The sequence below is a fragment of the Eriocheir sinensis genome, chromosome 23, assembly GCF_024679095.1.
Source record: "Eriocheir sinensis breed Jianghai 21 chromosome 23, ASM2467909v1, whole genome shotgun sequence".
NCBI lineage: Eukaryota > Metazoa > Arthropoda > Malacostraca > Decapoda > Varunidae > Eriocheir > Eriocheir sinensis.
Window position 1 is genome coordinate 5701352 of NC_066531.1, and position 18022 is coordinate 5719373.

Here is an 18022-nt window from a genome sequence, read left to right on the forward strand (position 1 = left end):
AAACACTAACAAGAAGGGTGACATATATAACAGTGTAAACATATAGGACAAACGATAACAAAAAGGGGAAACAACGAGGGTCAAGGAAAACAGATACCCAGACTCACATACAGAAAACAGATACCCAGTAGGCGTGGTCAGAAAGTGTGAACAACCATTGAAAAAGACTCTGAACCTGTGACGTCATTCGTGGCGACATGTTATAAACCAATAGCTTAAAAGAAAAATCACTGTGGGAGTGTCTTAAGAGTGAATCACGAATAAGCAGGAGAAGTAAAACAATACAACATAATGAGCGAGCCAATGGGTGTGACAGGAAGTATTGGCCACTGGTTATGTAGAAAATTAAGGCGTGTCAAGGATGTAAGTCCGCCTAAAGGAAAGAAAAATGTGACCTAGAAATCAGTGGTATGGGCAGACCGAGCTTGGTTCTCGCCTCAAGCAGACCTGCTACTCACTCAGCTGAGAATGGCTGTTGTGATCTTAATCGTGAGTAGAAATTCGAGACTAAGGGAAACCGACTATATTGTCCTGGAGATTATAATTTAGGAGATGTGAAGTAGGATTGTGAGTGGGACAGGATTGTGATTATTTTATTGCGATGTAAAGCAAAGGTAAAACCACTGGGTGTGGTATAATTTGGTGTTTCCGTGACGTAGTAGATTATACTATAGGAATGTGTTATTAGAATTTTGTGAAGAGAGTACATAATGATTGTGATGTAAACAGAGAGATACAAACCACTGCTTGTGGAACGACGAGTGTTATTATTATTGGCAACAATTGAGCACATTGTGGTATTATGTTTAAGACATGTCGTTTGTCATATGTTGCATTCATTGCTGAATATGCCAGTGTTATGATCGTCTGAGCATAGAATATTGCGTAAGGCAATTACTTTCATTTAATTTCAAATAAATTTATATTTTTTCCCTTGTTTATCCCCGAACACCAGTCTCAAGTAACAACTTAAGCCGGATAACGCTACCAGGGATACGAGACGGTAATTTATGGAGTAATTAATGAGTGATAAAATAATTGTTTTAATACAAGTTCTTTAATTATAGATACAGGGATCTCATTTGCATTTGATTTTTGTTTGTTTTTCAAGGACTTTATAGTTGATGTAACATCACTTGGAATAATATGAAGGACAGACATTGATGTAGGGTAGTCACCTCGTAAAAAAGTAATTGGGTTAGTAGAGGCCGGTGGTATGTTGTTATCAAGGTTAACAGCAATATTTGTGTAATATTTATTGAATGCATCAGTTTATCTGAAAGATGTCGGGGTATTTTGTTATTTACGGATATATAGCTTAGATATATATTTTTTGTAGTTGTTTTTAAGTTGATTAACAGCATTCCATGTTTTTCTAGTATCATTTTTGAAATTTGTAAATATATTCATGTAATAAGACGAGAGCGAACCAAATGGAAGCAGGTCAAGCGAACCATATGGGCGCTAATCACTAGTCACACACACGGCCGCTCTTCTCGCCCGGCGGTGGCACGGGGAGACAGAGCGCCGGTGCGGGAAGGGGGTCAGAAAACCGCCGCTCCCAGGGACGAGGAACTTAAGCAAGGCACAAGGAAACAAGGCCAAGCAAATGTGGTCACACAGTCCACTGTGGCAGCAGAGCGGGGGAGCGTCTTCACGGAGCGAGGCGGCCTGAAAGAATGGAGCGTGCGGCACCTCTCTCTGCCTGTGTCCAGGTGGCGCTGCCAGCACCCTGCTCGATTGCTTCTCTCGACTCTTTCACCCGTTATTATTTGTTTTTCTAGTGCAGCCTAGACTCGTTAAAGCCTAGAAGTTGGGATATTTGCCGTTTTTCTCTAGGCTCTATCGCGAGAGCGAGTATCCCTCTCACATTATAGCTATCGTGCACTAGTCATTCCGGGTTCCCAAAAACATGGACGTACACACACACACACACACACACACACACACACACACACACACACAGTCGGTAGAGCGCTGCGCTGCAATGCTTCACTGCCAAACAGGCGGCGGTTCGGGGCCCCGCTCAGGCCGGATCCTTTCTGTTGACTAGGAGTGATTACTGTCCCCCCTTGAGGAAAGGGGATGGGGTGTGTGGTGTGTGAGGTCCTGGCAGTACCCAGAGATCGACAATAATGAGCACTTGCTCACGTCGTGATTGATTGATTGATTTGGGATTTCCTTCGTGGCGCCGCAACATCTTGGGTCATATGGCGCCGGAGTGCGTAATAAAATGGAAAGCAAATTAGTAAAATAATCTTAGTTTAGAAAAATCTATCCATGGACCAAAGTATGTTGAGGGGTATTAAAAAGTGTTCTAAAATGGTCCATTAGAATAACTTCAGCGTTTAAAAGACTACAGGAGATGGAGAACGCCCACCTCCCGCAAATACCCCATGACGTCATATCCCGGGGTGAGCACCTTTTCCCCCAGCATTAGGGAGAGGGAAAAATTTCCATCAACATGACACCGGGAGAGGTACTGCTCACGCAGGTCCTGCAGACTGGGGCACTCGACCAGCAAGTGCCGGACAGTCATGGGGACCAAGCAGTCGCAGTAAGGCTGCACACCCCGAGACATGAGGAAGCCTTGTGTGTAGCGTGTGTGACCCGTCCTCAGGCGGGCCAGAACGGTTTCCGTTTTGCGACACTTTATGTGGGAGTAAGACCACGGACGTCTTGCCCTGGTCGTGACTTCCACCATAATGCTTGAGGCAGTCATATCCTACCATCTGGCCTGTCACACGCAATCAGTGGTGGCTCGGATGTTATGGTACAAGTCTTTGCAGGGAAGTGGGCGAAGGTGAGGTGCAGCAGGGACAGGCCGGTAGCCGCCGCCTTGGCCAGCCGATCGGCCTGCTCGTTCCCTGAACCCCTACATGGGCCGGGACCCAGCAAAAGGCCACCCGACTACCTCGACGGTTTAATAAGTAAAGCCATTCTAAAATCGATAAAATAAGGGGATGACAGTAATCACGGGCCGCTATAGCAGCCAGTGCGCTACGAGAGTCGCTATAAACAGTAAAGGAGTTCTGGGGGAGACTAAACATAATTTTGAGAGCTAGTAAGATAGCGGAAGTTTCAGCCGTAAAGACTGACGCCACTCTAGGAAGGCTAACGCCCCGGCAGAAGGTGGGAAAGACGACACTGAAGCCTGCTCCAGTGTCCGACTTAGACCCATCCATATAGACGGGAACAGAGCCCTCGTGAGAAGAGAAGTGCTCTAAAAATAAGGACTGTGCTGCGTAACAGGGAGGGAGCTTTTGGTCCGTTATAGGTCAACACACTTCTACGCTGGGAAACTGCCAATAGCCCACCCTCGGGATGCGGTGGGGACAAACAGTGAATGGAGGAACTGCCCAGGCTGCCATAAGTGACTGCACCCTATATCCAAAAGGTTTAGGGAAACTCGGCCGAGTGTCATACACGCGAGAGCGAGAATCTTGGGAGGCGGTAACACAAGGCACAGAATCTGGAAGGCGGTGAGTCCGATACCAGCATCTCAGCATTAAAGACCTCCGGCGCAGGTCCAAGGAATGCATGCCGGCATCCACTAACATACTAGCAATCGCACATGACCTAAAGGCTCCTGTTGCAAGACGGACCCCAGCATGATGCACAGAGTCCAACATACGGAGACGAGCATCCGACGCAGATGAATATATCTCGCACCCATACTCCAGTTTCGGAAGTATAAGTGAGCTGTGCAACATGAGGAGGGTCTGGCGATCCGCACCCCAAGAGGTATGGGCTAAAACTCTAAGGAGGTTAATTGCCTTCAAACAAGTTGCCTTGATATACCGGAGGTGAGGGACCCAGGTCAGCCTTGCATCGAATATCAGCCCAAGAAATCGGGTCTCCTCCACATGAGATTCTGCGACCGTAGAAGTATAGGTCTGGGTCCGTGGACTCCATGAATACGGCAGAAGTGCATGGCCACAGTCTTAGTTTGGGAGAACCGAAAACCTTGAGTTTCAGCCCACGTGGATATCCTGTTAAGTGCCAGCTGTAATTTTCGTTCTATCAGTGACATCCTGGATCCAGAGACTGAGATGGACAGGTCATCGACATACAAACTCCCTCGGACTCCTTCTGGTAGTACACTAATAACGCTGTTGATGGCCACGGCGAAGAGAGTAACACTGAGAATACTCCCTTGCGGCACACCATCTTCTAAAAGAAGAGCATCAGAGTGCATGTCTCCAACCCTCACCCTCAAGAAACGATTCGATAAAAACTATTTGATAAAAATCGAGAGCCGGCCACGAAGACCAAACTCATGGAGGGAAAGTAAGATGCCATGACGCCAGGCAGTGTCATACGCTTTTTCCAAATCAAAGAACACTGTAACTTGGTGTTGGTTGGAGGCGAAGGCCTCACATATAGATGACTCCAAAGATAGAAGGGCGTCTGAGGTGGATCGCATTTTGCGAAAACCATATTGTACTTGTGATAAAATATTCCCTTTCTCTAAGTACCACATGAGCCGCCCATTCACCATCTTCTCCATAACCTTGCAAAGGCATGAAGTGAGTGATATGGGACGGTAATTTGTTGCCTGCCGGTGGTCCTTTCCAGGCTTAGGGATTGCAATAATAACGGCAACGCTCCAGGAAGACGGATAATCACCGGTATACCAAATTCTATTAAAAAGAGACAATAAAAACATAAAGTGATTCGTCAGGAATATGACGTAAAAAGGAGTATGGGATGTCATCGGGACCTGGTGACGAGTCATGGCACTGGTTTAGAGCTGAACGGAGTTCAAGACTAGAAAAAGGGGCATTATACGACTCGCCGTTAGTAGAAGCAAAACTGAGGCCAGCAGACTCCAAGCGCCGACGATGGCGTCCCGAAGGAGATGTAGTGTCTTTCCTAGATACATTTGTAAAATGTTGGGCAAGGACTTGAGCAACTGCAATAGGTTCGGCCACGTTCCTGCCTGCTTCTGACAGGACAGGAGGGGAAGGGACGGTATATTTCCCAGAGATTTTCCTCACTCGTTTCCATACCTGCGCTAGGGACGTCTCCTTGTTTAGGGTGGATACGTATGCCTTCCACGAAGCACGACGGGCCTCTTTAAGGACCCGTCGGGCATGGGCACTCGCCCGTTTGAAGGCTTCTAAGTAATGTGGATCTCCACGATGTCGGCAGAGGCGTGAGAAAGCGGCTCGTTTTGCCTTCACAGAAGCGGCGCACTCAGGGGTCCACCAAGGCATGGGACGTCTGGGAAAGTGACCAGACGTCTTTGGAACTGCTAATATGGCTGCCGAGTGTAGTAAGGTAGTAAAATATGCCACCGCTTCGCCAGTGCTGCTGAAGTCATCTAAAGACCGTGCAGTGGAACTTAGCTGTTTGAAGAGTTGCCAGTCTGCTTTATCTATACGCCAGCGTGGGAGGCGAGTGCGTGGTTCGCCCTTGGCTGACGATAAAACTATAGGAAGTGGTCACTTCCATGCAAGTTCTGTAAAACCTTCCAGTTGAAATCTAAAATAATATTAAAAGAACACAAAGACACATCGATAGCCGTAAAAATACCCGTTTGGCTATGGAAGTGCGTCATATCTCCAGAATTAAGAACTCCCAGTTCCTCATCTTCTACCACAGATGCCAGCATCACGCCTCGAGGGTTAGTGGTGCAGTCTCCCAGTGGATGACGGCCATTCACATCGCCTAGTAAGAGGAAAGGGCAGGAAGATCAGCGATCAAGTTATCAAGATCCCTCCTCTCTACATGAGCGCTTGGAGGAAGGTATAAGCTGCAAACTGTGTACTGTCGTGGGAGAAAGAGCTGGATGCTGACCGCCTGGAAGGGAGCTGACAACCTTACGCGTGAGAAAGGGATATCACGGCGGACCAGTATGGCACTGCCGCCACGATTCCCTTGGTCTTGTAGAGGATAAGAATATAAAATATGGTAACCAGGAGGCCCAAAAGGAGTACTTTCTCCTACCATGGTCTCCTGAATGCAAATGCATACTGGGGAATAACGGGCTATAAGACTGAGCAACTCTTCCCAATTGGCACGCAGACCACGGCAGTTCCACTGCACGATATTGAAGATGATTACTTAGTGAGATGCTTTGGGGCTCTCCCGGAGAGGAATCGCCCTGCACCTACTGGGTTCCTTTTAAAGGGGCCATCACCCTTCATTAAAGGACCCTTGGTCCGAGCTGTAGCTGGTTGCGATACCATATGTACCGCAGACCGATTGGCAGGCTGGGGGCATTCAACTACCCTCCTGCCCGCGACTGCTGCCGGCGTCTTCCCTCTCCCGCCTCTCCCAACCGTCCGCCACTCTGAGGTAGCAGCAGAGGAGGAGGAAGCAGAGGAGGTCCCGGAGAAGACTCTCCGGAGGTTGAGGCCACAGGCGCCGGCAGCGACGCACCGCAAGCCTGATCACCAGCATACTCCGGCCCACAGAAAGCCGGAGCAGCTGGCGCAGGGCGGCGGCAGCCGACGCCCGGGTACCTCCGGCGATCCTACAACTGGCGCCGGAGTTTGCAGCTTGGTAGGGGGAGTCTCATCGAGAGACTCCTCACTGCGTGAACGTTTCTGTTGTTGTGGCTCTGTTCGGAGCGGGACACGATTTGGTGTGATTTCAGGTAAAGGCGTCGACACAGAAACGACGGGAGCTGCAGGGCACGACATATCCTGGGAGGTTTTGAGACGGCGTTGAGCGTGTGACTGGAGAACTGAGGCATAGGTTCTACCAGGACTAGACAGCCTGGTAAGGGCGAGTCGCTTTGCCTCTACAAAGACAATTTCTCTTTATTTCGAATGGTAAGCACCTCTCTCTCAAATCTAAGGCGATCACACTCTTTCGATGAAGCTGGATGGGGCTCGGCACAGTGGTAGCACCGAACAGGGCCTGGCACTCCTCACCATGGTCATCCCTACCGCAGGTGACGCATACTTAGGGAGACCATTCTGCAGGCGGCGGCATGTCCGAGTCACATGTCCATATAACTGGCAATGGAAACAACGTCTGGGGTTTGGGACATATGGTTTCACGTGGAGGTTTAACCATGCCAATTTTACAGTTCTAGGGAGCTCTAGCCGATTAAAAGTTATGAATAGTGTGGGTGTGGGTGTCAGTGCTCCTTCTTCTTTCTTGTGGACACGCCTCACCGCAACAACGTCATACTCCTCGAGTTCCTTAACCAGGCGCTCCTCCGAGTAACGAAGGAGATCTCTTGAAAATACCACGCCGCGCGATTGGTTCATGGTAGCATGGGGGGCACATGATACTGCAGCCCCGGGAACTGAGGTGAGGGCACGGAGTCTGTCACTCTCTTCAGGAGAAGAGACTTCCACAAGAAGGCTGCCATCTCCCTGCGGAAGCATCTTCGGCTCTCTGCCGCAAGTCTTGACAAGTTCACGGTGGACTTCGAAAATGTCGAGATCATTAACAGATCGACCATCTAGGGACTTTACGGTGATGTATTTGTCATAGGATACAGATTCAAATAGACCGGGCAGGACCTCAACTTGAGAACTCTGCGAGACTGGCACATTCTTTGGTCCCTGCTTCCGGCTCTTGGTCCGGGAGCCACCGGGTCTGGGGATTAAGAAAGAAGAGGCAGATGCCCCTTTAGTGCCACTCGGAGCCTGAAACGGCTCCAGGGTGGCGATGAAGGAAGGCCGAGAAGAGGTTTCCGGGGACGGTCGGAGGTCAGGTAGGGATGTAGGCCGAGGTAAATTCGGGGATTTAGATGCCATAAAAGGTGACAATTATTTCACTTCCCCACCCCCCCACCCACCACGGAGCCCAACATGGGGAGGCTAATGCTGGAGCAACAGCTCACAGCAGCCTCAGGGTAGTGGGGAAGTATACGTGGCAGCTGCCTGGTGTGAGGCGGCAGCCGCGGGACCATTGCGGTGCCCACCAGACAACAGCCACTTGACCCTAGCCAACGCATGACCAGCCGATTGATAGAGCGGGGCCACACAAGACCACCCGTCTTACCCCAACCCTCCCGCCAAAGGAGCGTGTTGTCCACCGAAGGGAACTACACCCTGCCCCGCGGTGGACTCAACTCCCAGACGAGAGGGCGCGGGGAGTGTACGGGACGCCACGCACGGCAAACACGTGGGGAGGCTCAGCCATGCCCTTGATGGTAGTCGAGCAGGCACATACGTCACCACTGGTAAGCCTCCATTACCAGTAGTGACGGGGGAGTGTTTAGTCCACTCTGGCCGACAAACAGCAAGCCCTACAGAGATGGACGGACCACCTAAGTAGGTGGTGCTGCCGACCAGGCTTCAAGCCCCGCTACCACGGCAAGGAACTCCCCTCAGCGGGGCTCACGTCGTGAAGGTACCTGCTGGCGAAAGCGAGTCCGACTCATGATCAGGCCGCGGTGAATTACACACACACACACACACACACACACACATACACGTAAGCAAAATATAGACAATGAACAAAATATTTACAATCAACAGCCACCAAAATGATCAGTATGATGTCTGGATTGTCTGTAGTGAGTAAGTATTTACAAATTTGGAGTAGGGTTTGTCTGTGTGGGAGTAAGTCTGTTACTGTGCGGCACTGGAGGCAATAATGTTCAAGGGTGTTGGCGTTCGGTTGCTCACACAGTTTGCAGGAGGAATAGTGCGGCACATCCTCTTCTTGGGAGACCTACCACACTGGCCGGTATCCGAGCCTGAGCCGCGCACTCACAACATTGTACCTCCGTACGTGAGGCCGTGTCGGCGGTACTTGTGACGACACTGGAGCATGTTGTCGTGGTGCTGGATGGACCCACTGTTGGCCCGTTATGCGTCCCTGCGACGCACTGTCTTGGCGAGAGCAACTGAGTATATGCTGTATCGCAGGCACCGGAGGGAGGGCACAGCATCCGTATCATGCAAGTCCAGTGTACAGGCCGCCTTGGCAAGACGATCCACCGTGTCATGATCAACAAGCCCGATGTGGGAGGGCGTCCACACGAAGGACATGACAAGAGAGGAATCGCGGGCAATGGCTAGTTGACGCAGGACGTCCTGTACAACACTGCCACAGCTGGGTCTGGGCGAGGAGAGGGCATGGAGAGCAGACTGGGAGTCACAGGTAATAACCCCATTCACTCTTCGTCGAGCAAGGAGAGTTACTGCATCCAGGTTGCCGTGAAGTTCACAGAAGGTGGAGCTCGATGAGTCTGGTAGCCTGCGGCCGAGCCACTCATCCCCCACAGGCGGCTCCATGGTGGGGGAGAACATGGCACACGCTGCACTCCTGTCTGCCTGCATTGAACCGTCAACGTAGATGTGCTGGACGGCGGCGACTGACGTGGACACAGTGGCGATGGTCTCCAGAGCCAATTGCTTCTGCAAGAGGAGAGGGGAGTCTTTGGAGGTCGGTGTAAGTGTGACAGCAGGGAGGGGGACCCGATATGGTGGTAAGCCAGGAACAGCTGTCTCCTCAGGGACGTTAATGGCCAGATCACGAATGTTGTCACACACAGCATTGACGAGGTTGCGGCCACCTGGTCGAAGTTGGAGTCTGAGTGCGTTTGGGTCGAGCGATGTTCTGATGACTGCAGAGAAGTGCGGAGCAAGGTGGGGAGAAATATGTCACATTGGCGTAAATTATATCTACAAGTGGAGGCAGGTCAAGTTCCGTCTGCATGTTGACTATGCGAGTGGAGAGAGGACACCCCAGGATAAACCTCATGACTCGATTCTGGAATACCTCAAGTGGTCCTAGTGCTTTTCTGGGCAGATGACTTAGTGCAGGGGACAGATAGTCAACGACTGACCGAAGGAACAGGATGTAAAGGGTCGTATTTTAAAATATTTCGTCGCCCAAGTTCACATATTTGACATGGCTTTCGTAGGAGCTGTAGGCCTTTCGAGGGGTAGTTTTCTGACCCTGGTGGTAGTTTGACCCTTCCTCTGTGCCATGAACCTTGAAAAACACTCATGAAAACAGATTGATCCCCTCTTTGACCTTTATAAACAGTTGATGTGAGAAGCGATGGTGTCTTAAAATACGGCCCGAAGAGTCCTCAACACTTTTTTTTTTTTTTTACGTCGCGGGCTATTGCGCCGGTAGGCTTCTTCCCGGTGGGGCCTGATGGTCGGCCCAAGGCTTCTTCCCGGTGGGGCCTGATGGTCGGCCCAAGGCTTCTTCCCGGTGGGGCCTGATGGTCGGCCTAAGGCTTCTTCCCGGTGGGGCCTCATGGTCGGCCCAGCCCGTTCTGGCGCAGGCGAGTGTTTATAGTGGCGCCATCTTGCTTGGATGGAGACATCTGTGGCACTGGTGGCAAGCCACTTGATAGGGGAGAGGCGGGGCTGCAAACGGTCTAGGAGGTCCTTCACGATGGGATGGAGCTGTTGGCGAGCGGGTATTGCTGGGGTGATCCGGACTTTTGCGCCCGGGTATGTGTACTGCGTGCAGTGAGGGATGGCATTCCCACCCATGGTGAACGCTGGCAGTGCTCTGAGGTTGCGGGAGGAGAAGATACTGCTTCTTTCCGGGAAGATGATGAACCCACAGGCGGTAGTAGACATATAAATGGCGAAGAAATAGCTGGAGATCATGAGGTGAGGTCGAATGGATGCAGATGTCGTCCGCGTAACAGGTGGCAGTAGTTCCAGGGATGGCAGGAAGAAGATAGTGTAGACGGTGCATCAGGACATTGAAGAGAAGAGGACTTAGAACACCACCCTGTGGGGTGCCAAGCTCAAATCGTTCCTTGGAGCTGCATGCACCCCTAAAAAGACACGTGAGGTGCTGGTACAGAGATAACCCCTTATCCACTTTAGAAGGCTTCCTTAACACCGAAGTCCACCAGCTGGTCAAGAATAATATCCCTGTTGGCTACGTCGAAGGCACTTCTGAGATCAAGGAAGGCAACCACGCTAGTGGGGGAGAGGCGGGTGTAGAGTTAACGAGGCAGTGATGAGTACTTCGTTGTGGAAGGAAGCCATACAATGATACAGACTAGGAGAGAGCTTATCCTTTTGGCGATGCATGAGTCGGGCAAGAAGGATGCGTTCAAGGACCTTACTAAAGCAAGACGTAAGGGAGATAGGCCTGAATTTATTGGTTCCAGGTTTTGGTATGGGCACAATTAAGCTGGAGGTCCAGGCAGAGGGAGCATGTCCTCGGAGGAAGCAAATATTGAAGAGCTTTAATAGAGGTTTACCAGGAACTTTCTCAGGCAGACGAAGCACTTGGTAAGGAATACCGTCATCGCCGGGGGCAGTGGTGTTTGTACAAGCAAGGGCACGTCGCAGTTCAGTCTCCGTTAATGGTAGCTCATCCTCCTCATCCGAACTGAGCAGTGCAGCCATCAGGCGGAGGTTGCGTTGGGAGGAATGTGCCTCTTGAATATGAACAGGAAGATTACATACTTGAGACTGTGCGGACCAAGTACTGATGAGGTCCTGGGCATATTCCTGTGGGCTGTGGTGGAGGGCGCAGGTGGGGTTTTCTTGATGGTCCTGTTTATTAAATGCCACATGGTCCCGACGCTAGTCTGATGGTTGATAATGTCAGTATATTTGTGCCATGACTCGGTGTAGGCGCACTTCTGTAGGGCAGTCAGGTCGTCCCTCGCCACCTGGTACTGACGTAGACGATCCGGTGTGGGTTGTCTCTTGAAAGGCAGGCCCAGCGTCAGCCGCAGTCCTTTCCGCTTGGGCAATGCGATGATCCAACGTCCAGGCATGGGCTACAGGGCCTGACAACATAACGGCTGTAAAAGTCATGGGTGGCCGTCACCAAAGAATTGTACTAGTCGTCAGGTGAGAGGAAGTCAAAGGTGGTAAGAAGGCTTGAGATGTACGAGATGTAGGTGGGGCAGTACTTTGGAGGGATTGAGATGCGGGTGCGGCGGTGAAGGAGTGGAGGGTGGGCCGGAAGGGAGTACTGCAGACTGAGGGCAACATGGTCGGAGAAGAGTGTATGAATAGACTGGCAGTTGACACGGGACGCAAAGAGGTCAGACGTTAGGATGTGGTCCAGTGTGCCCCCACGCGCGTGTGTGGCTCCACCAGTGTTCCAGCGGGTGAGGCGGTAGCGGCGGATGTAGTTGAGCAGAGGCAAGCCATTGCGGCTATGCTGGGATCACACATCTGCGATTTCGCTCTGCGACGGTTGGCGATTTTGAAAATGCACGAAATCGTTGGATCATCGCCATTGTCTCTGCGAGTTTGCCTCTGTTTCAACTAACAGATCCATGGCGAGGGAGGGTCGTTCGCCTATACGCACAAGAGGGCGACAGGCGAGGGGACGTCGAGGTGAATCGTGTGTTAATGCGCGCGACTGTACGCAGAGGACCGCAATTTTGAAAATAAAACCCGTTGCGACGGATCGCGATGAACGCAGTTTGTTTCTGGTATTCAGGTTTTTAGAATGAAATCAAGGAAACTTATGAGGCAATGTGTTGTGGAGGAGGCTCTAACGTTGCCGAACTGCCTCTGATCAATTTTGTAATGAATAGTATCATATGCCCAGCTAAACACAAAGTCTTCACAAAGTAGGCTCGGGATTGGAGTGATGGCAATGGGTCTTAGTTCATTAAGTGAGGTGGGGTTGGTGACTTTGGGGATGGGAGTGACGAATGATGTTTTCCAATCTGTGGGGCATTTGCTCTGAGTGAGGGAGGCATTTATAATGGAGGCAAGGTGGGTAGCAAGTTCATAGGAAATCTCCTGATAAAGCTTTATGGGTAAATCTAGAGGTGTGGTAGACCTTTTGAGTTTGAGAGATCTGAGCTTTTCGGCAACTTGAAACTCTTCCACGGCGGGAGGATTAGACGGGGAGGGTAGGTCGGCAGGCAAGGTTTAGGGGAAGGCTTTGACAGATGGAGGAAAAATGAGAGTTAATCAGTTCAGCTATCTCAAGGGGGAAGGAGGAGGAGGAGAGAAAAGGGAAAGCCGACGACGGGTTGCCCAGGCCACGCAAATGGCGTATCTTGGAGAACAACTTGCTGGTGTTATTGCCCACCAGGTGTTGTAATTCTTGTGGGTAGTACTCCTTCTTCGCCACTGCGATTTCCCTGATGACTGTGTTGCGAAGGGCCCTGTATCTTGCTAGGTCCGTGTGGAAGGCGCGGTTCCTTTGCTGCATTAAGGGCTTAATCCTGGAGGTCATCCAAGGCAGTCGGCTGGGTAGTTGTGTTGTGTCTTGGTGGGGAAGAAGTGGTGATACGCCTGAGTGATGGTGGCAAGGTAGTTGTTCCACTTCTCCGTGACGTCACGAACGGTAAGGACCTCGACCCAAGGATAGCCCACCAACCACTGCCCAAACTGCCTAATCTTGGAGTCAGGTGTCGGGCGGGTGGTCCTCTTGACCGTTTCGCACCTCCGTGAGATGGTAGGGGAAGGCGTCCATGGGACTGAGGGGGGTAGTATCAGTCCGTCAGGTCAGTGAGGATAAGGTCCAGCGTGTTCCTTTCGTGCGTGGGAAAATTAACAAGTTGTGTGAGGCACGGATGGGCGGTAACGTCCGCAATGTCTAGTTCGTTGAAGTCCCCACACAACACGAACTTAGCGCCAGGGTACCTCACACGTGTAGCGTCCACTGTATTGATGAGATGGTTCACTAACGCAGGGCCGGAGGGAGAGTGGGGTGGATGGTACACTGTACAGTGTACATAGTATGATGGTGTCAACCTGCGGGGGTGGCGGGAGGAGGTGGTTTTGATCCACATTGCCTCCACCTCATCGGGAACGTCCACATTGAGCAATGAGGGGTTGAAAGTGTTTCGGCACCACACTAGTACTCCACCGCCTCTCCTGTCCTCTCTGAGGCGGGAAAACACACTGTACCCGTCCACCTGGCACAGCTCATGGGTCATGATGGTTTTCATCGCTGTCTTTGCAGTCCCTCATCCCTCTATTAAAAAACACCTAACTTATAGGGTTTGTATGTTAACAAACACAGATAACCGTTTATATCACTAATTATTATTTTTCAAATATTAGAATAATGATTAAAGAGGTAATAAGTTACTATTTTTAGCAGTGATATGTTAGTGCCGTCACTATGCCAGGGGCCACTTTTGCGGCACTTTGGTGGAAATAGCTATCTATTTTGGCAAAGACAGGTATAACAGTGTTGGGGTAGTTATTCAGGTAATGATTCAGAATAATTTTATGCGTAACTGCATTGCCATGTACTAATTTTCTACAAAATCGTACAGGTGGCGGCTCTGTACAAACACACACCCTCACTGATGCTGAGGAGGCCATGGCGCAGGTGCTGGACCCTGCAGTTGTAGCGGGCATAGGATCTGGTTTAGAATCAGATCCTCGTCCAACACCTTCTGTGTCCACAGGTAAATTATGTTATGAAATGTACTTCATGCTAATCTTAGTCTTTATGACAAGTGCTACTAACTTGATATATTTCACCATAAAAAAAATCAATAATGTAGTGAAAAATCTTGAAATGTTTGTCGTTAAGTGCTGGGAATCGAACTCAGGCCTTCATAATAGTAGTCAGCAGGGCAGCAACCCAACTGAGCCAATGATGAGCTAAAAAGTCACTATGCCAGGGGCCACTTCTGCGGCACTTGCCGTAACACCCCAGCCCCACACTGTGGACTTCATATGAAGGAAAAGTGACCGCACTCATCAGTTGCTCTAAAGGCATGGGTTCTTTTTCCCATAACTTTTGTTGTTTATCTTGATTTTTTAACACATTCATTTGTTTTATTTGGTATAGATTATTTTATTGTTTTGACCACCAACTCTTGATTTCCAGAGAAACTTAATTATGAAATAAACGTCCACCTTCAGTGGTTCAGTGCAACACAACTGATTTGAAAATCAACTTGACCTTTTCACCTTCATGTTTGCTCAGGCAGAAATTGCAAAGCTTTTATGTAGTTTCAATTGGGTTTAAGGAGAGACCACCATTCTGCATAGAGTGTGTGTGGTGTGAACATATATACCTTAAGTTGAGCAGACATATTTGTTTTGGTTTTCCTAAAATTCCTAGCTACTCATAATGAAAGCACAAAATAAGATATCATGCCATGTTGAATTACTCTTATCATAATGATTTTTACGTACAGCTACTGCAGACACAAGTGTGTAGAATCTTCCTTTCGCAGGATTCTATGACACCCGCACCTCTGCAAGGCCCACCACAGCCCCCTCCTCACCATCCCCGCCCTACTACTACTCACCAGCTGGCCCCTCAATTGGCACCTGTACACTGTGCCCCAGAAACTCAATATCCCCCTGATTTAGGAGCAGCACCTTCCCACACTTTCACCAGCAGACAGAGGAGAGTTAACTCACCAGTTGGGACCAAAATGGTGGAAATTCTAGAAGATATCCTTCTTGAAGTGAGGAGGCTGAGTGGTGCTATGGATAAGGTGGCTGCAGCCTTGGAAAAAAATGCAGTTACCTTGTCATTACCTTGTCAAAAAAAGGTGACAGGTCCAGTTAGGTAGGTTTTTATTAACTAGGTTTCTTTAGTTACAAACAAAACAGAATTAACCTTTTTTATTTTGCCTTTGTGGCATAACATGAATTATACTATAGTCCATTTTGTTACGGTGGATCCCTAGATCTTACCTTAGTATATTAAGACACCGCTGACTGGCTGTTGGCAGGGAGGGTATCTGACAATTTTGGCATCTAAAACACTATCCTATGATCAAGAAATATTAGTATTTCTTTACTTAGCTCATCTGATATAGATAAGTTTATTTTGTTGATAACATTGGAATAAGCAGTGACTCCACAACTATTAACACAATTTCCCATCCTCAATTGTTGATAATTATGGTGAGTAGAAGTCAGAGAACAACATTTAGTGATAATATATACTTTCATCTTTTATCAATATTTCCTGCCATTGTGGATTCACAGCTGAAGTGAATGGACTATAGGTATAAAAACATTCTAAATCAATCAGTCAAATTGTCTGCCCTTACATTTCTCAAGTATTAATATTCCTTCTGAATAAAAAAGTCTTTCCTTTTGTTAATGCAGCAATTATTTTGCACACATACGTATGCAGAAAGACACCAATACAGTAAAAGTCCAATCATCCGAAAATCCCAGTGGTGTGAATTTGTAGTTTGTATATTTTAAAGTGACGTAGAAGAAATGTTAAAATGAAAAACATTACAAAAAAATACACAGAAGTGCCAAAGGTGCCGAGCCGTGGGTACAAGAGACAGGACTCAGGCGAGGTGTAAATCAAGTCTAGGTGTTGCCCTAATGTACAGGTATCTCTCTCTCTCTCTCTCTCTCTCTCTCTCTCTCTCTCTCTCTCTCTCTCTCTCTCTCTCTCTCTCTCTCTCTCTCTCTCTCGCTATTGCTGTTCTGCATAGTGCCAGAATGTTTAGTTCAGGTCCGGTTGTTTTGGGTGAGGAGACAGCATGAGGAACATTCCTGACAGCAACGCCACCACCCTCAGAGCAAAACAAGCCAGGAGGTTGTTCAGGGTGGACACAGCATGATAAATGTTGCTTATGACGACACCACCACCCTGAGAGCCACCAGCGAGAGTGAAGAACAAACCGGGTGTCTGAGATGGCAGGGCTTCTGTTTTAAGTGCTAGGGCTTTGTGGCGACTCACTTTTCGCTGAGATGTATATACATGCAGGTTTGTATAATATATTTTTAACTGTCTTTTATGTACACGTAGGTTATAATTATAATATACAAACTTACATGTATATACAGTTTCAGTGAAATGAGTGAGGAGTCACCACAAATCCTGAGCACCCAAAACAGAAACCCTGCCACCTCAGTCTCCCAGTTTGTTCTTCTCTCTCACTGGTGGTTCTCAGGGCGGTGGTGTCGTCATCAACATTCATCATGCTGTCTCCTAAACAACCTGACCTTGTCCAAACATTGTGACACTAAACAGAGCAGCAATTGCACCATATATTACTACACCTCAATATACATGATACCTGCATATCAGTACCTTACATACCATCACCAAACAAGTTATGATAAGACAAAGTATGCATGCATGCTATTACATAATATTTGTGTCAGTAGAGGAATTCAATTAAATGAACCTTTACTAGAGATTCAAAACATGGAACATGATGCCTACAGAGGAAATGAAGACACAGGGCAGGCTCGACGAAGGGATCTGATTGACAATGTCTTTTCATAGACAGTGTTGTTGGTTGGAACCAACCAACAACACTGTCTATGAAAAGACGTTGTCAATCAGACCCCTTCGTAGAGCCTGCTCTATGTCTTCATGTCCCCAAAAGTCTGTTCCACCACAACACGTGTCCTCGAGTGGCTGCGGTTATAGGCGCGATGATCATCAGTTGTTGGCTGGCTCACTAGTGTCATTAGGAAGGGCTCCAGAGGATAACCAGAATCACCTGCAAGGATCAGAATATAAACTAATTTTTCATCTAACATCATCTTTGCAATGGTTGTTTTTGTTAAGGGAAAGTTAACCAGCTTCTTAATGCTATCATCCCTTAAGCTGGTGAATTCTGGAACAGCCTTTCTCTGCTTGTGTATCTTCCTGTCTACTACTTAAGCTCTTTCAAGAGGGTAGTATTAAGACACCCTTATCTACAATGGGACCATACGCTATAGCTGCGTGTGGCCTCAAAGCTCATTTACAGCACATTAGCCCTTGAGCCTGCGGTGAGAAGGATCCCATTACTTCCGAGGCACTGTGCTAGGGTGACATCCAGTTTACATCAGTTTACCTTCCCCAGTCTTCCTCAGGTACCCATTTATCGTCCAGCCCAAAAGCGAGGATGAACAGCCACTGCACCCTCAAGGATCCCTCCACACACACCTCCTCAGCCCCTCGCTTAGGACCATCCAGCAGACCACCACACCCAGCACCACCAACATGGCCAACCACTCCGCCCAGCACCACAGTCTTTTAACGTCTACCTTTTACTTCCTACTGGAAGTATGCCAACATGCAGCCTGTGCCTAAGAGGGGTGACCGTTCCAATCCTTCAGACTACAAAAGATCCTCCCAACATAAACTACACGATTCCAGGATGGAGGCTGTAGAACGCTCAACTTCATACCTTACTATCACTTCCAATTAA